The 21,426-nt window shown below is 47.5% G+C and overlaps 1 protein-coding gene across 1 annotated transcript in view; it reads right to left on the bottom strand.

The window, feature by feature from the left end:
• The window catches only part of LOC115654056 (urea transporter 2-like), a 42,671-nt gene extending 22,052 nt beyond the window's left edge, over positions 1-20,619 (bottom strand). The window contains exons 1-3 of the mRNA XM_030567990.1: positions 20,528-20,619; positions 19,372-19,421; positions 1,204-1,275 (exon numbers count right to left, since the gene is read on the bottom strand). The gene's annotated coding sequence lies outside the window, so the exon portion shown is untranslated. The remainder of the gene's footprint in view (positions 1-1,203; positions 1,276-19,371; positions 19,422-20,527) is intronic.
• Between the last annotated feature and the right edge of the window lie 807 nt (positions 20,620-21,426).

The raw sequence follows: 21,426 nt of genomic DNA on the forward strand, positions 1-21,426 counted from the left end.
CCACTCTTCTAAAAAGTATTTTAAATTAGAGGTGAGGAGGAACTGGAAAATGTACATAGGGGACAATTCTACAGTGACATGTGACAGGAATAATTGGCTTCAGTTTCTTTTGTCTCTCTCTGAATTGTCATGATTCTGTGAAATTTTGTGTGTGTGTGCTAAGATTCCATTTAAGGGTTATATTCTGTTCTTGATTTTGCTACTGTAAATCCAGAGTAACTCCATTAGTCTCTATGGAGCTACAATGATAATTTATAACACATGCTCCCTACTGGTTTGATATGAAACCATTTAAAAAAAAATCTGCTGATTGATCTATAGAACCTACAATAAAAGTAGATGAGCTAAGGAATATTCCTGATGTATATTTTGTGGGAGTTTCATTTTGAACACGATACAGCTCCATGTATGGGTCTGCTCCAACTCTTATTTTATACAGCTCAAGAATGAGAGATAAACACCCAAGAACTGCGTATAGAAAGTGATCAGGATGCAAGGAACTGTCCTGTCAAATTCTGACCTATCACATCACAGAGTTACTCGATTTACTGCTGATTTACACAAAGTAGGTGCATTGTTTACATTATCCAATAATTCCAACGGCTTTTTTTTCATTCCCCTTGCCTTGAGAATTTTGAGCTGTCAGATAAGTTATCTCACTGTAGCCTAAAGTAAATTATAGCCTTTAGAAGAACAATACTGTTTAGTTAAAATATTTCATAGTTATAATGAAATAGCCTATTGGAAGAAAAAAAAACCTACATGAATTTCTGATGTACAAATATTAAGCTGCAGCAGTGATTCTTCTGCAATGAATGAGAAGCCAGTCGATTGTTCTCTCTCATCTATCCAGAGCCAATATGTCTTATAATGGAGCTCTGGGTATTGCATAAATGTATCATCTGCTCAAATCAGGTCAATTCCATTCTGCTGTACATTGCAACCATAGCATTCTGCTGGCACCACACCTACAGTAGTGACCCACTAAAACTGAAGAGTGGTGAAGTGGATGGTGGGGTTTGAATCCTGGAACATCTGGCATGACCTGTAAATATTATTTCACATGTTGAAATAAAATGGTACATCTAGGAGTCCATTCATTAAAAAATATACATTATAATACACTACTTGTATTTACTGGTATCTACTTGTAGCTGGTAAAGGACCAGAGACTTTCATTAGAATTATTAGCTCAATACTCACAGATAATGCTGATTTCCAACGTCTCTCCTGTGTGTTTTCGGAGGAGGAGGGAGTTGATTTTCGCTTATGAGTCTGCAGATAGAAAAGTAATCAGTTATTCTCTTCTCTACACTAGAATTTCTCTTGTTGCCAATGTGACCCTGAGGATTTTCAAGTTTCTGTATAAGAGGATTTAAAGCCCCATGTGGTCTTTTTTTATTCCAGCAGATTTCAGCATGCACGTACATTCATTATATCTCACTTCCTTCAGGATTGTTATTGTAAAAGATTTTGAGCTGGCATAAATAAATGCAGCTCCATTGATGTTGATTAAGATCTGTTCCCATGTATCTAAGTTCATGTTGCTCAATATTAAGTACAAAATGCATATTTTGTGATTGCACGCGTGTGTGCACACACACAATCCCAAATGTTGGCAAGCTTCTAATGCATTTATTATGCTTGCTAGACATACTCCACTGTGTTGGATAAATGTGCAATTAGAAAATTAGAGTTAGCTTACGTTTGGTTAAGAAAATAACCTATTTGCTGTATCGTTTGTGGCTAGTAGGGAGAAGGCCCCAACCAGCAAGTAAAAGAAGGCCGTGAGAATGATAACTAGTGTTACTTGGAGTGTGGGAAAGAGCTTGATTCCAAAACTAACTAATAAAATAAAGATCTGCATTAACAAGACAAAGGGAAATTGTCTTCAAAGAAATAAGCCCAAAGCAAGCAAGGATGGGGAGAGAAATAAGAAAGGAAGGCCTTGGAGGAAGAGACTTAGCAAGGATAAACTGCTTCAGTCTGGGTTTTTGCTAAAACTAACATGTTAGCTGAAGAGTATAAAGGGAGCCATGAAACTGCAGGTTCTTGCTCAGACCCTACCTGATTATGCTGGAATACGCCAGAATGAGATGGTCATCCCTAGGTTTGGCCTATTTGTAAGTATACTGCTCACAAACTTAAGAATACTATATTGGGTGTGGTGACTGCTTATTTTTAGGCTGTTAGACATGTTTAGAGCAACTGCATAAAGTACCATTTGGGCTTTGGATTTAATACAAGAATTTATGGTTAAATTCGTGGTTGGTGATTTCTCATATTATTATTCATTATGCCAACATTTTGGTGATCCATGAAGGGACCACAGACATGAATTTCAGATGCTGTGAACCCCCAGAGTGAAGGGGTGGCGATCTATCCTCAGGGGCCAGTATAGAATTCTTTCCTAAAGAGAAATTCAATGACACCAGGGGAACAGAGGGAGGGACTTTGGATACCGCTGTAAAAGAATGCCTGGCAGAGCATGGCCAAGGTCTGCTGAATGCCATAAAGAACCCTGAAAAAGTCTAGTGAATGCTGTAAATAGATACATTATTGGCAGAGCACAACAGCGGTCCATTAAATGCCTCTGAAATTTTAAAGACTAAGACCCTTGGGTGACCCTGGAGACAAATATCAATACTGCCTTCTTAAGCAATCCCAAGGTAAAGAAAACACAGATGAAGGCAACTGTGTTTCAGAGACTGTACGTGGTGGCTACGTCTGCCCGGGCAAAGAGTACCATCTTGACATGCGTGCAGAAAAAGCCCAGAAATAAGTCCAGTGCTACTGAGAGAAATCGTCTGATGAAGGTGTGTCTCTGTGGGAGATAAGTAAGAGATTTAAGGAAAGAGAGTGAGGAGTTAAAAGGAGCTTTTGCACAAGTTAACACTACGGAGTTTGGAGGGAATTAAAGATTCGGAGGTTGTGGAAATGGTAGAGTGAAAGTGTTATAAGAAGAGAAAGCTTGGTTTGATAATAAAACCCAATTATGGCGGTACAACTCGGTACAGTCATGCCGAGTGGAACCCTGGCAGGCAAACAAGTTATACGGGAAGGGAGTGGAGAGGTTGAGGGAGGTGGGGAATTACCACCACTATGCTTTTGTCCCCAGGAATCTTTACAGCTGTTCTGAAAGAAAATGGGACCTTTTTTGAAAGGAATCGCCGGTAAATAAACAATTGTAAATGGCAGTTGCAGGCAGAGAGACAGTCTGATTCATATCATTTGACCGTGGATGATTTCGTCAAAGTCACTAAAAGGAAATCAGGGTTTTTCATTGGAACCTGACTGCCTCTGAATGTACAAGAAGGGCAAGTAATCTGGGAACAACAGCATAAAAGTAATTAGAGCAGAGCCAGGGATGTTAAGCAAAAACAATTTTTTTAATGTGAAACTCTATTTGTGTAAATATGTAAGGTTTTAAGGACCCAAAGCAACACTTCTATTCTATCAAAACCCCATTTTGTATGTTTAAAATGAATTGGCTTTTTTAAAAATGCCACTAAAAATCCACTTGAAGCTTTCATTCAAAGTTGCAAGACTGACAGACACTTTTTGCCAAAAACAGGTAGCTAGTGTTGTTTGGCTTTGTTATTTAGCATTTAACCCTTTGGGTATCTCAGTGTTTTTATAAAGTTCAATGTCTCAGTCATGGCTATGGAAGAGGCAGTCAGACCCAGGAGAGCGGGGAGAGAATCTGAATCCTTTTTCAGTAATAAAACAGCAGTTCAGAGCTGCGGGAGAAGAATGAAAAATTAAAACGGCAGTGCCCCACTGGAGCAATGACAGGGGAGAGGTACACAGGCGATGCAATTAGGAACACTGGGCCTTAAGATGGCTCTGAGTAATCAGACAGTCATGTTGATAAGGATGTATGGAAATTCTGTGAGCACAAAATAAGCAGTTATACTTCATGTGAGTATTGCGATGGCTATTATAATGTTATATCAAATAAACAGGGTATGGTAAATTATGGAAGAATGTGCATTTCCCCACCACATATGCAGGGCTAAAAGAAATGTAAACAAAATGTGCAACTTAATTAAAGTCCCATGAGGGCTCCAGAGAGGAGTCATGATAGGCCATGCTTTCTTTTTCAGATTGCTGTGTGCTTTGGAACCACAACTCAGCACCAAGAAAGATCAGCAAATATAAAAAAAAGGTGTTTAACCATGAAAAATCCTACCTAAAAACTATGATTAACTGAGGTGTAAAGTAAATGTTAGTAGGGAGTGAAAAATCTAGATGGTGGTGTTTTGTAAGTGAAAAAGAATAACTGTATTGAAACTAAAGCAACATTAGAAAAGATTAAAATGCCCTAGTTCGAAAACAACTTCAACTAATTAGGGTTAAACTTTTGAAGAAAACGTTGTGCAATGTGTGGATGCTATTCGGTGCATCCTACTGACAGGGAAAGCCATTTAAAAATACTAGAAGCCCTATTTAAGTTTTGATGAAAGTTGGACTCAGGCTAAACCCAGAAAAATGCCCAGCTAGTGAAGCAGGAGGTTTCCTTCCTGGGAGTAACTGCAACCCAGCCAGCAAGCTAGGTCAGTGTTTCCCAGACTTGTTCCACCACTTGTATAGGGAAAGCCCCTGCTGGGCTGGGCTGGTTTGTTTAACTGCTGTGTTGGCAGGTCTGGCCTATCGCTGCTCCCACTGGCCGTGGTTTGCTGCCCCAGGCAAATGGGAGCTGCTGGAAGCGGAGGCCAGTACGTCCCTCTGCCCACGCTGCTTCCAGCAGCTCCCATTGGCCTGGAGCTGAAAACCGTGGCCAGTGGGAGCCGTGGTCGGCTAGACCTGCAGATGGGGCAGGTAAACAAACCAGCCAGGCCCGCTAGGGGCTTTCCCTGCACAAGCGGCGTCCCAAGTTTGGGAAACACTGCTCAAGACAAACAAAATATTAAAGTGATTTTGGAGCTGCCCTGTCCTACCTCAGAAACAGCACTTGGCTTGACATGCTTTTGTTGGGATTTTTGTCCCTAACTACCTCTGCCACTGCGGCACACACCCCTCTCCCTGCTGCAGTAGAAAAAGCTAGAGTGGGAATGAGCCTCCAGCATATCCAGGCAGTGTTTCATTTCAAAGAGGTGACACCAGCTCCAGTCCCCAGTGCCCCAAATGATATAAAACTTTCTGGACTATTTGTTGCAACCAGGGACCCAGCCATTTCAGCCGTGTTCACTCAGGGCCATCTATCACGGCAGAGAAAATATTGCTTAGGCTTCCAGAGTACTGAATGGGAGTTGAAAAGCAGTAGAGCCTCTGTAAAAAACACGTATTGGCTGTGCGGTGGGCCTGGGCACTTTTCAGATGTCTGGTGGGCTTGGGACACATGAAACTGTAATGCTGGGCCAGTATATGGTTCTAGTTTAACACAGCCGCTGGCTGCTGAGAGCAGCAAACTGCAGTCTGGCCTCTTAAAGACCCCTCACCTTTGCTAGCATGGGACTATTAATTGATGTCGCTCCAGAGGAGTGTCCTGGAGGAATTCCCTGTCAAGGTGGCGGGGGGTCCCCTTACCTTTTTATCCCACTGCAGTACAGAATCTAACTTCTGAAGGGCTGCACCCTGGTAGTCTGGGACCCACTCACAGAATTTGTTCAATGCTTTATTTGAAATGAAAGAAGCGGCTCAAGCAATTAGGGGCTGGGCCCAAGCAATTCTTTTGCTTTCATAACTGATCACAAGCTCAGAGGTGCCAGGCTACAACCTGCCAAGCTGAGAGGTGCCGGGGCTGAGCCCCAGCACAATTAAGCCCAGGATTTGCTTTTTGGGTGGGTCCAGCCCTTAATTATCCAGTCCTTGCTGGTACCACCTGAGCGCAAGCAGAAAACAGTGAACATTGCAAGAGTCTGATCCAGGGCAATCCACATTTACACCCGAAGTAACGCACAGCGAGCTAAGCCAGCTGAAGGGTAAATAGCTCCTTGTCAAGGAAAACTTGTTGCTTTGTGAAGGGGATGATTTACATGACTCAGTCTGGATTCCACCACTTCCCCTTCAAAGAGAAACGTTAAGACTGGTGCATGATGTGCCATCGGGGGCCCCCCAAAACGCTGATGCCACTTATCAGTGACTAAGTAAGGTGGTGCAATAGTAAAACAAATGTAAAACTTCATGTTCTTCTTCGAGTGCTTGCTCATATCGATTCCAGTTAGGTGTGTGCATGCTGCATGCACGCTCGGAGGAAGATTTTTACCCTAGCAACGCTCCGTGGGTCGGCTGGGTCGCCCCCTGGAGTGGCGCTGTTATGGTGCTGGATATATACCCCTGCCGACCCAACGGCCCTTTAGTTCCTTCTTACCGCCCGTGATGGTCGTTGGAACTGTGGAGCGCGGCTTTGCTGATCTCCACGTCCCTAGCTACTCATGGTTCTTTGCTGTTTATTGTGTGTATAGTTCGAGTTCTTGTAGTTATAGTTAGTATTAGTTGTATTTATAGTTAGTGTATATAGTTTAAGGGGGGATCGGGGATTAGCCCCTTTCCTCCACCCCGGTGCAGGCCCTGCCCAAGGCACTGGGATTCAAACTTTGCTTGGCATGCCAAAAGCCGATGCCAATAGGGGATCCCCACGACTCCTGCCTCAAGTGCCTAGGGGAATCCCACCTTACTGATAAGTGCCGCATCTGCAAATCGTTTAAACCAAGGACAAAGAAGGAGCGGGACTTTCAATTGAAACAGCTCCTCATGGAGTCAGCACTTATTCCTGCAGCGTTGGTATCGAGCGCCCAACAGACTGCTTCTGTAAGGAGCACCCCTTTGGCCCCGGACTGCTCCGGTACCGAGAAGGAGCCCCGACACTGACCCCTACCGGCACCGACATCTGCTCGGCACCGCTTCCTGTCCCCAAGACCCAGGAAGCAACATAGCGCTCCAGCTGCTTCAGCTCCACAGAAGGAGCGCTCTTTGAAGATGGTTCATCTGGCACCTTCCTCTGCCGCAGCACCGTCGACTGTGGTACTGCTGATTGCGGCTCCACCGAGCATGGCACCGTCGATCCAAGTCCCACAAGGGCCGTTGAGTCCGGTGCCTGACAGCTCCCCGGCTCATGCTGTGGTTGAGCTTGCCCTCCCTTCTACACTGGAGACCTTCTCCACGGCAAGGGAGCTCATCGCCGTGACAGAGTCGACACGGCCTCAGCCCCCAGCAGGGTCATATAATCCATTGGAAAACTGGCCCTGGTAAGGCCACCTTCCATTGGTCCAACAGAGAGACGTCGTTCAAGATCATGGTCTCACAGATGCTCTCAATCACGCCATTCCCACTCCCGGCGCCGCTCGCAGTCCCGGCACCGCTCTCCATCACGGTACCGGTCGCACTCTTGGCACCGTTCGATGTCTTGTTCTCCAGCCGGATACTCCTGGTACTGATCCGACTTACGGCACTGCCCTTGGCACCATGTATCCTGCAGTCGCTCCAGACAAAGGGACTCAAAATCCCGGTCGACCTCCCGGCACTGCTACGGTAGAAGGTCCCAGTCTCGCTCACGGTACTATTCTAGCTCCCGGTACCGCTCCCTGGTACCTCCCCGGGATCGAGCATCCAGAACAATGGTGCTCTCCCAGGGTCTATCGGTACCATCATGGCCATCGAGACACACATCGGTGTCATCGCAGGCTGGTAGCGCATCCTATCCTCAGGAGCATGACTCTGACCTCTCCAGCCATATATTCCCATAGAGCCAGAGCCACGAGCAAGGGACTCATCACTGGTCCTTCTGGACACCGTGGGCATACCACCAGGCCCAAGGTGCTCCATCAGTGGCTCCGCGGTAGGCCCCATCAGAACACCGGGTACCAGAGGCGACAGTAAGCTGCCCCACCCCATGGGCACGGATGAGGCTCCGATACCATCTGCAGGCACCCAGGTTCCACCTGACACAGATGACGCTCCTCAAGTGCAGGAGCCCCCACAGGACCCCCTGGTCCCAGGCTTCTCCTCCTCCTTCTCGCCTGACGAGGCGGTGGCGGAAACATCCTCCTCAGGCCCTTCACCAATTGCTCTCAAGGCCCATCAAAACCTTTTGAGGCGAGTGGCTCAGAATATGAACTTACAGGTGGAGGAGGTCCCTGAAATAGGGGACCCTGTCGTGGACATCCTATCAGCTGATGAACCTGCTAGAGTGGCTCTTCCATTTATGCGCACCATACAGGTTAATGCGGATACCATTTGGCAACCCCCAGCCTCGATTCCACCTACAGCAAGGGGAGCAGAGAGAAAATATATGGTCCCCTCAAAGGGGTATGTATATCTCTACATTCACCCACCTCCTTGCTTTTTAGTGGTGCAATCGGTGAACGAGAAGGAGCGTCATGGCCAGCAAGCCCCAGCTCCTAAGTCAAAGGAGTCTAGATTCATGGACCTCCTAGGCTGCAAAATATACTCGGCTGGGGGCCTCCAACTTAGGGTGGCAAACCAACAAGCCCTCCTAAGTAGATATAACTATAACACGTGGTTGTCCTTGGGGAAGTTTACGAAGCTTCTTCCCCAGGAATCCCTTCAACAATTTACAGCCCTACTTGAGAAGGGTAAAAAGGTAGCAAAAACCTTCCTCCAAGCCTTTTTGGGCCCAGCGGACTCTGCAGCCAGAACTCTGGAGTCAGGAGTGACAATGAGGCATATCTCTTGGCTCCAGGTATCAGGCCTTCCCCCTGAATTACATTCAGGATTTGCCCTTTGAAGGCCAGGGCCTGTTCTCAGATAAAACCGACCCCAGATTGCAAAGTCTGAAGGACAATCGAGTTATAATGTGCTCGCTGGGTATGCACACGCCAGTGACCCAACGCAGGACCTTCCGGCCCCAGCCACACCACCCTAATGCCCCGCCTAGGCTGCATCAGGACTTTAGCAGAAGGCGTGGTCGAGGGAATCGTCAAAGACAATCTGGCCCCCAAGGAGGTCAAAATCAGGCGCCCCCTAAACCACCAGCAGGGCCCAAGCAGAACTTTTGATGGGACGCCCGAGGGCAGCCCACTAGTTGCTCTACCGGATCCTTCTCCTCCCTTTTTCAACTGCCTCTCACAATTCCTCTCTGCCTGGTCCTAGCTAACTTCAGATCGTTGGGTTCTGCGCATGGTGGAAGTAGGATACTACCTCCAGTTTGTTTCAACACTGACTTCCCACCCTCCCTACCCATCCCTCTTCAGGGACCCCTCTCATGAGCAATTCCTTTTACAAGAGGTCCAGTTGCTCCTAGCCATGGGAGCCACAGAGGAGATGCCAAAAGGCATGAGGGCCAAGGGGTTTTATTTCCGCTACTTCCAAATCCCCAAGGCAAAAGGAGGACTACGACCAAACCTAGACCTGCGAAAACTCAACAAATTCATGATAAAGCTGAAGTTCCGCATGGTAACCCTGGGGACCATTATCCCGTCCCTGGATCCGGGAGACTGGTATGCCGCCCTCAATATGAAGGATGTGTATTTCCACATCGCAATTTACCCACCACACAGACGGTACCTCCATTTTGTGGTCAACCATCAACAATTTCAGTTCACTGTCCTTCCGTTTGGCCTTTTTACAGCTCTGTGTGTGTTCACAAAATGCATGGCTGTAGTCGCCGCCTCCCTCTGGTGTCGTCGGGTACACGTCTACCTGTATCTCGATGATTGGCTCATTCAAGGGACTTCCCATTTACAAATGTCACAGCACCTGCGCATCGTCAAAGACCTCTTCGGTAGCCTAGGCCCGATGATCAACACAGAGAAGTCTACTCTGACACCCATGCAGAGAATAGACTTCATAGGAATGGTTCTGGACTCCAATCTGGCCACAGCATACCTCCCGCAGTCACGTTTTCAAGCAATGGCTTCAATTATTCGAGGTCTTCAAACCTTCCCAACAACGTCGGTGCACACCTGCCTCAGCCTAGTAGGTCACATGGCCTCCTGCACCTTCGTGACCAAGCACATGAGGCTACGCCTCCGTCCCTTTCAAACCTGGCTTGCTTCAATATACCAACCACGCAGAGATAGCCTGGACTTGGTGCTCACTATTCCTCGAAAGGTTCTGGGCTCCCTAACCTGGTGGCTAAACCCCACTCTAGTCTGTGCAGGGATGCCAGTCCACCCACCTCAACCCTTGATGGCCCTAACCACGGACACATCATTTCTAGGTTGGGATGCCCACCTCAAGGGCCTTCACACTCAAGGCCTCTGGTTCCCTCAAGAGCTGGCCTTGCACATCAATGTGTGGGAGCTGAGAGCGGTCCATCTAGCATGCCAGGTGTTTCGAGACCATCTCCAAGGCTGTTGTGTATCAGTGTTCACGGACAACACAACGGCCATGTTTTACATAAAAAAGCAGGGCGGAGCATGCTCCTCCCTCCTTTGTCAAGAAGCCGTCCACCTTTGGGACTTTTGCATAGCCCACTCGATCGATTTGGTAGCGTTTTTTCTCCCAAGAGTCCAGAACATTCTCAGCAGATCCTTCTTGTCTCGCTAGTGGTCGATTTGTCCGGACGTCATCCATTCTGTTTTCCAGAAGTTGGGGTTTCCCCACATAGACCTCTTTGCCTCCTGAGAGAACAGGAAATGCCAGGTATTCTGCTCCTCCCAGGGACGCTCCCCGGGCTCCCTCTCAGACGCATTCCTGATCCCATGGAAGAGGCACCAACTCTATGCCTTCCCACCGTTTCTGCTCGTCCTCAGAGTCTTACTAAAGCTCCGCAGGGACAGCGCCCACCTGATCCTGATTGCTCCAGCATGGCCGAGGCAGCACTGGTACACCATGTTGTTTGACCTCTCAGTGGCAGACCCGATTCCCCTGCCACTGTGGCTGGATCTCATAACACAGGATTTCAGCAGGCTTCGCCATGCAGACCTGCAGTCTCTTCACATCACAGCATGGTTGCTGTGTGGTTGAGCCAGTCTGAGTTGCGTTGCTCTGCCTCGGTCCAACAGGTGCTCTTGGGCAGAGGAAGCCTTCCACTAGGATGACATATTTGGCCAAGTGGAAGCGTTTCTCTTGCTGGTGTGCTCAGCGAAACTCCGTCCCCAGGCAGGTGTCCATTCCTACTGTCCTGGGCTACCTCTGGTCCCTGAAAGAACAGGGCCTAGCAGTCTGTTCCATAAAGGTACATCTGGCAGCCATTTCTGCCTTCCACCCAGGGGAAAATGGCCGATCAATCTTCTCTCACCCCATAGTTTCAAGGTTTCTCAAGGGATGGAATGTTTGTACCCTCAAGTCAGACTCCCGAACCCTACCTAGGATCTCAACCTGTTGCTAGACAAGCTTATGGGTGCTCCTTTCGAACCACTGGCCACCTGCTCGCTGCTGTATCTTTCCTGGAAGACAGCTTTCCTCGTCGCTATTACTTTGGCAAGACGACTATCTGAGCTTCGGGCCTTGACAGTGGACCCCCCCATATACGGTATTCCATAAGAACAAGGTAAAGCTGCGACCACATCCCTCCTTCCTCCCTAAAGTGATGTCCGCTTTTCATGTCAATCAAGACATCTTTCTCCCAGTCTTTTTCCAGAAGCCGCACCCATCACATCAGGAACAACAGCTGCACACCCTAGACGTTCGCAGGGCTCTCTTCTTTTGTATTGAGAGAAACCCTTCTGAAGGTCACCTCAGCTCTTTGTAGCTGTGGCAGACCGGATGAAAGGCCTACCCATCTCATCCCAATGAATTTCATCTTGGGTAACATCCTGCATCCGTACATGTTATGATTTGGCTCACGTTCCGGCTAGCCTCCTCACCACCCATTCTACTCGGGCTCAAGCTTCATCTGCCACCTTTCTGGCCCATGTTCCCATCCAGGAAATATGTTGGGCAGCTACCTGGTCATCGATTCCCATCTTTGCCTCACATTACGCATTAGTTCAACAGTGCAGAGATGATGCAGCATTTGGCTCAGCAGTTTTGCATTCTGCAACATCTCACTCCGACCCCACCGCCTAGGTAAGGCTTGGGAATCACCTAATTGGAATCGATATGAGCAAGCACTCGAAGAAGAAAAGACGGTTACTCACTTTTGTAACTGTTGTTCTTCGAGATGTGTTGCTCATATCCATTCAAAACCCGCCTTCCTTCCCGTCTGCTGGAGTAGCTGGCAAGAAGGGTCATTGGGTAAGCAGGGGTATATATCCAGCACCATAACGGTATCACTCCAGGAGGTGACCCAGCCAACCCACCGAGTGTTGCTAGAGTAAAAATTTTCCGATGAACATGCACGCGGTGTGCGCACACCTAATTGGAATCGATTTGAGCAACACATCTCGAAGAACAACAGTTACAAAGGTGAGTAACAGTCATTTTTGTGCTAAAAAGAATCCACCAAGGAAAACAAAATGTGGATTTAGCCAGGCTCAGCACTTCAGGGATCCTGGGAAAGATTGCCAGTTAACTATGCGGAGGAGTTACTACTTACAAAAAGCTGCAACCAATATTTAATTGCGGCTATGTACACACAACAGCTTAGGTCCGTATAAGCTATGTCACGCAGGGGCGTGAATAAGCCACCCCCCGCCCCCCGAGTGACGTAAGTTACATTGACCTAAGCGTCGGTATGGAGGGTGCTACATTGGTGGGAAAGTGATTTCTTATTGACTTAGAGCCTCCGCATCGGCAGTGCGTCAGCAGCGCAGCTGTAAGCGCTGTAGTGTAGCCATAGCCTGTGTGTGTTGATGCCTTTACTAAACGGATAGAAGCCTGGTCTACTAGAAAAGCCACTGCACCTGTTACAGCAAGCCTATTGGTGGCGCATGTCTTCTCTAGGTGGCAATGTCCCAGGCCATAGACAGTGATCGCGGAACAACTTTCACAGAGAAGGTAATGAAAGGTGCTTTCATCGTGCTGGGAAAAGAGCAAAAATGTCACAAACCCTACCAGCCCCAGGCCTCTGGCTTGGTGGAAAGGACAAACAGAACAATCAAAACAAAATCAGGCAAAGACTGAGATGAAAAGTGGCCTTTGATTCTTATGGATTTAAGGCGGGGAAGCCAAAGTAAACCAGCCAGTGTCACTCCTTTTATTGCCAAGATGGGTGGAGAGATGAGATTTCCAGAACATTTGTTCACTGACCCTGTTGCCAAAACTATTGAAGGAAGGATTGGTCACCTAGCAGCCGATAAGACTGCTGGGAGAAAATTTATGCCACACGTATGTATTGCACAGCAGCAGGGACAGGATCATGCTTTAACAAACAAGCCCAAAATATAGATTGGCAGTAAGGGGACAGAGTAATGGTGCAGTTAACCTCAGACAACTCCCTATTTTTGGCATCTGGATGGGGAGGTCCATGCTATATAATACAAAACCTCAGCCCTGCAGCTTATTTGGTACAAATAGAAGCAGGACCTAAAAGCCAGGATCGATGGCTACCTGCTAGCTACTCAGTTAAAGTTGCACAAAGGTTCCCATGAAGGGAACACCAGAAATTGGGTTGGATTTTTCAGGCTACTGTCAGTGTGTGGCGAATCTGGTGTCATTGTGCATAAGAAGTCTACTGCTGCGGTGTATGGAAAAAGCAATTAAATAAACACAGAAATAACAATCTAAGTTTGGGGCTCTGAGGAACTCTCTGTCACTGAGGTGAGGGCCAGAAGACCAGGTCAGTGGTGGGGTGAAATAAACAATGCCTCTGGATAGTGCATTCAATTCTGTAAGTGGTCTAAGAATGAGCAAACCATGATAATTGTGTAAGAACTGACAGTTGTCACATCAATCCCTGTTTAGGGAATGGTACCTTGAATTTTCCATATGGACCTGAGGGACATTATACAGGTTTTGTATTTCCTGTAAAGTTTACGCAAACAAGGGCTTATCAATATGTACCTTTCTGGGCATCGAAAAGGGTCGAAATAAGAGTGGCACAAAGGTACATTGAAAAGAAAAACTCAGTGTGCTTCAAGGCAGAGGCTGGACCCAGGAATGGATTGGTATTAAGGCCCCTTAAAGAATTGCTGTACAATGATGTTCAATGTAGACATGTACCTGCATTGTGTAATTTGATTTTGTTGCCTTTGCCAAAAGGATTCTGTCTGCTGGAGCTTGGCTAATTGTATGGCAAAATGATAAAGGACTATTGGGAAGACTTTGTTGATACAAATGCAGAGAAGTAAATGCACCCGAATCAATTCAGAGGTGAAGCCAATGGAACCTATCTGCCAGTGATGTAGCAGGCTGGTTTGGAGCCAGAGCATCACTCTGAAACCAGGCAGCCATTGAGCCCTTGTGGAAACATGACCAAACATTCCGATGCTAGGACATCCTGAGCCCAAGAAATGAGCACAGGAAAGAACTCATTAATCACTAACTTTTGAATGTATATAATATGCAATTTGTTTAAGGAAGTACAGCACAAAGTCAATGAACAAGTTAACCAACCCAATTAAGGTTATCAAAGCTGGGCAGTGGCCAGGGCCATACCCTGTTCTATGCCAGGAGAGAATGTACTAGACAAAATCAAGGACACTCTCACTGATATGGAATAAGGGAAATTGCCCTCTTTTATAACCCCAGAGAAATTGAAAATGTGATGAGCCTGATTGATGTAAAACTATAAGAACAAAACCTCTCCAGGCTCCAATACCATGAAAAGAATACAGGACTCCTTATCCCACCTATGCGCTCAGCCCAGTAATTGCAGAACATCAGGTCATTCAAACCCTTGTTAAACATCTTGGAGTACTGGAAGATACGGCAACTCATAAAGTTTGGAAAGAGTTTTGTTTCTCCGCCTCAAATACTGTTACAAGTTAAGGACAAGGTCTGGAAAGCCCTGGACTTGTCCTGTTGCTCACACTTGAGAGAGACCCACATATGCCCGTGTAATATCTTACAGACAGAGTTGCTGGCATGTGAGTTCACTTTGCAGGAGCAATCTCCAAACTGCACAGTACGGTTGAGATGCTGGGGACCTGGTGGCTGGAAATAATCACTTTCGATATAGATTCAAAAATTGTTATTCTGATTGGCCATGTTTTGTACCCCACCAAAATTCACTGCAGTGATAAATGGAAATACTTTACATCCTATACCCATTTTCCATAATGTAACTGAATGACAGGCTGAATTCAGATTACAGGACGATGCTTTAAAAGCAATACCAAAGTTTGGGCATTCTGTCCTCACTTGAGCCTGGGTCTTAAAAGCTTAATAGCCAGGTACAGAGAATTCGGCAGTTAACTAGCTCCACCTGGTGGGACCAAGCATGCAAAGTGGAATTACATCCAGGGTGACGATTGTCATTCAAAGCCGTGATAGTTATCAGCTCGATTGTGGTAATTGTAATCTTGATTTTGTATCATCAGGTTTGTTAGTTGTACAAGATGTTGCAAAATTATAGATGTGTGTTTAAAATGCTTGTACTATGTAGAGTTTTAAGGTGGTGAATGTAGGATAATTATGAAATTAAACAATTAGAGTTAGCATAAGTTTGGTTAAGAAAATAATATAATTGCTTTATGGAGTCTGGCTAATATGGAGAGGGCCTCAAAAATCAACTAAAAGCCCGCCGTGAGAGTAATTAGTGTAATTTGTATTGCGGGAAAAGTGTGTGATGCCAAAACTAACAAAGAGCTGCACGAACAAGACAAAGGAAAATTGTCTTCAAAGAAACAATCCCAAACTTTTCCACTGTTCTGCTGGCAAGCAAGACTGGGGGGAGAAGACAAGAAAGGGAGGCTTGGAAGAGGGAACATGGCAAGGATAAAGTGGCTCAAACTGGGGTTTTGTTAACGCTATCAGGTTAGCTGAAGGGTATCAAGAGAGCCATGAATCGGAAAGTTCTTGGTCAGACCCTACCTGATCATGTTGGAGTCAGGGCCAGATTAACCTTTTGTGGGCCCAGCGCCAAACATATTTGTGGGCCCCCATGGGGGCAAAGGAGCATGACGTTGGGAGGTCGGTCCCCAGAGCGAGGGGCCAGCCAGGGGCAATGGGGCATGGCATGGTGGGGATGGCCCCACTCCACCCAGCCCAGTGCAAGGGCACTGTATACAAACTGGCGGTTGCCAGACGCACACTGGCCCGCCCAGCCCTGTGCTGCCAGCATGTCCCGTCTCCTTGGGGGTGGGCCCATGCAGTGCCACACAGCCCCCGACTCCCTATGCCCAGCATTCCCCGGAACTGCTATGCCCAGTAGCCCCCCCCCCCACAGCCTCTTCACCACAAATGCATAGAGGCCTGCACCTCCCACCACTCAGTACCCTCCCACCCCCACAGCTGTATCACTACTGCCCAATGCACTTCCTCACAGCCCACCACCACAACTACACAGCCCCCTACTAAGACCCCCCCACTGCCCAGCATCCCAACACACGGACCTCCCCACACCTACAGAGACCCTCCACTGGCCAGCAGCCCCCCCCCTCAACCTCCAGAGACCCACTTCCTGCCCCCTGGCCACACTCACTGGCCTTGCTGGAAGGTGACAGTGTCTGCCAAGCTGAGCTGGCAGCGTGGCCAGGGCTGGTCCAGTGCCAAGGCGGAGAATCACTCCGAGCTCTTGGGAGTGGCATGATTAGCCAGGCCAGGGTCTGTCCCTGCCCTGGCCAATTTCCTCAAGACCCACTTGCCTGGAGATAGGGTGACCATACATCCCTGTTTGGTCAGGACAGTTCCCTTTTTAAGCTCTGTCCCGGCCATCCTGACTTTTTTGGGGGGACAAAAATGGGCATTTATCCTGTTTGCTCAGTTGGCAAGAGCAAATGAACAAATTCCCAGTTTACCCACAAAATCTTGCGCCCCCCCCCCCCGAAAGGTGTGGAGGAACATGTATGTGCGCACGGTGGCAATGTGAGATGTCAGGCAGCAGGGCTTGGGTGGTGGGGGTCAACCCCAGACCCAGCCAGAATGGAGCTTGGGGGGGGGTTTAGGGGCCAGCCTCAGCCCTTGGCAGCGGTGTGGAGGGCTGGAGTGAGGGAGGGGTCAGTCCCTGTCCTGGGAGTGGCATGCAGAGCTTGGGGGGTCAGCCCCTGGCTGTCGTATGGGGAGCTATGGGGGAGGAGTTAGCCCCAGTGGCAGATTTAGAGTTAGTGGGGCCCTGTGCTCAGCTTCATTTTTGGGGTGCCTCCTTGGGGACCCAGCCAAGAAAAAGAACATTCGCTCTTATCGCCCTCCCCCACCCCGTTTTTCATTCTTTTTTTCTTCAACCTCCTCCTATGAGTGATAGCAAGTAAATGGAAATAAAGTGCGATACTTTTATTGCTTTGATGACCTTATTTTTCCATAGACCACTTGAAAAAATTGCTGGGGGTCTCAGCAGATCACTTAATGATCTTTCCAAATATTAGTGGTACAGGGTCTGGGAGGGAGTTAGGGTGCAGGAGAAAGCTGAAGTTTGGGGTGCAGGGTCTGGCCAAGAGTTAGGGTGAGGGAGGAGGCTCAGCGTTGAGGCAGGAGGTTGGCATGTGGAGTGCTTACCTGGGGTGCAAGGGGTGCAGGTGGGGATGTGGCAGGGGGGTGCAGGAGGTCCCATTTGGTGCTCAGGGTTGGGGTATGGATGTGGGTGGGTGCAGGAGTCAGGGCATGGGGTGTGGGGGGCTGGGTATGTGTGAGGGGGTGCAGCAGTCAGGGAAGGGGGTGCAGGAGTGGGTTGAGGGGGTTGGGCTGCAGGGTCTGGCCAGGAGTTAGGATGCAGAAGGGGGCTCAAGGCTGGAGCAGGAGGTTGGGGTGTGGCGGGCTTACCTGGGGCAGCTCTTGTTTGGTGCGAGGGGTGCAGGTGGGAATGTGTGTGGGGGGGTGCAGGAGTGCCCGTTTGGTGCTCAGGGTGGGAGTAGGGATGTGGGGGCAGGGCAGGAGTCAGGGCAGGGGTCGTGGGGTGTGGGCTGGGTTGTGGGGCTGCTCCCAGCCCCCTGCCCTGAGCGGCTCACAGCGGGGTGGGGTATGTGATAGGGGAGTGTGGGGGCCCCACCTTTGCTCCACCTTCCCTGATTCCATCCCCTTCCCCAAGACCCCGCCCCTGCCTTTTCTCCGCCTCTCCCCCCGAGTGCACTGCAGCCTCACTCCTCACCATCCCTCCTGGAGCGCTGGCAAACAGTTGTTCGATGGTGCAGGAAGTGCTGGGAGGGAGGTGGGAATGTGACATGCTCGGGAGAAGAGGTGCGGGAGCTTCGCTGCTGGTGGGTGCGGGTGGAGCCTGCCCCGCAGCAGGAGCCCCAGGAGTCAGCAGGACCAAGCATTTGCCCCCGCAAGTGAGACGGGTGGGTGGGGAGGGGAGTGGCGTGGAGAAGAGCATTTGGGGCCTTGTACCCAAGCAGAGCGGGCCAGGCTAGGGTCCCTCTGGAGCCTAAGCCCAGTGCTATGGCGCCAGTGGCGCCATGGTAAACCCGGGTCCTGGCTGGAGTACACCAGAATGAAGGGATCAGCCCAAGGTCTGGCCTATTTGTAAGAATACTGATCACCTACTTAAGAAAACTCTGTTACTGTATTGGGTGTGGTGACTGCTCATTTTTAGGTTCTTAGATATATGTAGAGCTACTGCATAAAGTATCATTTGGCCTTTGGATTAAAAGAAATTTATGGTTAAATGGGTGTTTGGTGATTTCCCATAAGAACAGCCATACAGGGTCAGACCAATAGTCCATCTAGCCCAGTATTCTGTCTCCTGACAATGGCCAATGCCAATTGCTTCAGAGGGAATGAACAGAACAAACAATTATCCAGTGATACATCCCCTGTCAATCACACCCAGCTTTCGGCAGTCAGCGGCTAGGAACACTCAGCACATCGGGTTGCATCCCTGACCATCTTGCCTAGCAACCATTGATGATCCAATCCTCCATGAACTTATATAATGCTTTTCTGAACCCAGTTATAGTTTTGGCATTCACAACATCCCCTGGCAATGAGTTCCCCAGGTCGACTGTGTATTGTGTGAAGTAGTACTTCCTTTTCTTTGTTTTAAACCTGCTGCCTATTAAATATTCCAGCACATTGCTCATAGATAAATGCCTTCTTAAAACACTAATTTCAAATGTAGCTCATTTCAAATGTCGCAATCAAACACCCATTAAATCCATTCATAGTTCAACTTGCAAAGATCTGTCCAATATTAGAATCTCTCTGGCTTTGCTATCACAGACAATCCTGATCAGTTTTGACTGGTCATTTTTCATTCGTGAAATTAAAAGACAGTAAACAGAATAGATAAGAGAGAAGCGATGCATTTATCAAAGGTACAGTCAGTCGGGTTAATATATGTAATTACAGTGCCTAGCAGAAAACTTCTGGTAATGAATATGGTTGAGTCAGTCCCCGGGTGCTGTTTCACTTACGCTGATCTGCTTTATTTACTTTCATTTACTTCCATTCAAGAGTTTTTTTTAACTGTCTGTATTTTCCTATTCATGGGAAAAAATGCACAGATACATAAGAAATTCAAGCTCTGCATTTAAAACAAACTCTTCTTACCTTCCAGTTGAGTCCAGCAAGGCAGCTGTTGCTATGCAGTATCTCACTATCTATTAAAGAATGTGTGCTGAGTGAGAGATAGTAGAACAAGTGCCCCACCAGTTTATATAGCTAGAACAGTTCCTGTCAAACTAGAGCACTCCTCCTACCATTTCATGTTACACTGTGGACTGGAAAGAAATGCTAGATGGCAGCCACCTGCTCCACCTTTTGTCTTGGTTTCTTGCCAAATATTTTAAGAAACCCCATCTTTCCTGCTGCTTTTCTGCATTTTCACAAAGCTTTTCCACTCCACATTAAAATTCAATTATTTAATTGTACAACTTTGCCTTTTAAGTCACTAAAGAAGAATCTGGAGGAGTCTGAACTGGCTATTTCTATGGTAACTCTTTTGGTGAAGAAATAAATGATTGGCCGTTTTAATGCATCAAAACACACATCAGAGATGGCTGCTTAGCAGAGAGGGGAGTCAACTGCAGAAATCTGAACAATCCAACACCCCCAAGCCCGAGGAGGGAATTGGAGGCAGGATTTCACTTTGGTCAAGTCCAATGAAAAGAACCAGTTACGATATATGGATTTGGCTTTTGAAACCTTCCCACCCTAACCCCAAATTCTAAGGCCATATGAAACTGCTTTGGGCTCATACCTGCTTCTCAGCAGCATTCCATGAGCCCAATCTTGTAACATGCGGCACTTCGGCTACAAGTGCTTAGCACACTTATGACCTTTACTTTGTGAACTGGGTTTTTCCTAGTCACTTGAGAAATTCAAGTTATTTTTTTCACTGGGACCCCCTGGCCTGTGGGAGGAATCTAGCATAGTAGAACATTGGCATTTTTGAGACGTTTATAAGGCAAACATACATAGTTGTGAAAGGTAAAAAGAGGGTACCAGCGGGAAATCTAAGAAGGGTGAATAGTGCAAGAAAAGAGTGAATTAAACCTCATGAACTTAGATCTTGCCAAAATGCAGGATTTGCAGTTCACAGGAAATTTTGCTTTGGTTCAGTGCCAAAGTGAATACATCTATTATTATTATTATTATTTTAACATTTCCTGCAAACTGGAACTCTCAAAAACAAATTCATTTAAGAGACACTGACAGTTGGTGCTTCCGACACAAAAGCTACTCCCCACAGCTGAGTGAAACTTACATTCTTGTGAATTTCACAGTTGCTGTTATCGGGGGCCAGTCTGCATGGTGGATTTGCCTTAGGAGAGCTGATCCTGGGTGTCCATCCCAGGGCTTCCAGTTCCTAACTCTATGTCAGGGAGCATGAAAGCACAGGAAGTCCCCTCAGAGCTGCATTTCCTGGAAAACAGAGGTCCTGAGCACCCCAATGAGCTGATAGGTTTTCCATGGAACTGTGCCTTTGATTAGCTGAAGGTTTCATGTTTGATGAATCAGCATTCTCTCAAGTATCAGAGGGGTAGCCATGTTAGTCTGGATCTGTAAAAGCGGCAAAGAATCCTGTGGCACCTTATAGACTAACAGACGTTTTGGAGCATGAGCTTTCATGGGTGAATACCCACTTCGTCAGATGCATGTAGTGGAAATTTGACACCATCAGCTCAGGATTAAACAAGGACTGTGAATGGCTTGCCAACTACAAAACCAGTTTCTCCTCCCTTGGTTTTCACACCTCAACTGCTAGAACAGGGCCTCATCCTCCCTGATTGAACTAACCTCATTATCTCTAGCTTGCTTACATATATATATATATATATATATACCTGCCCCTGGAAATTTCCACTACATGCATCTGACGAAGTGGGTATTCACCCACGAAAGCTCATGCTCCAAAACGTCTGTTAGTCTATAAGGTGCCACAGGATTCTTTGCTGCTTTTACAGCATTCTCTGACATTCTTAGTTTTGGATGTAAAATTCCAACCAGCTCTGCTTAGATATTTGTTACACGAATTAAAGCCCCAGTTTCATAGTTCTGAAGGCCGCAAAAGACGATCATGATTAGCTAGCCAGAAGGAGACAGACCATAGTATCTCACCGAGGGATCCCTGCATCGAATCCACCAGCTTGTAGTTGAAGTATA

Source organism: Gopherus evgoodei, chromosome 6 (genome assembly GCF_007399415.2).
Source record: "Gopherus evgoodei ecotype Sinaloan lineage chromosome 6, rGopEvg1_v1.p, whole genome shotgun sequence".
NCBI lineage: Eukaryota > Metazoa > Chordata > Testudines > Testudinidae > Gopherus > Gopherus evgoodei.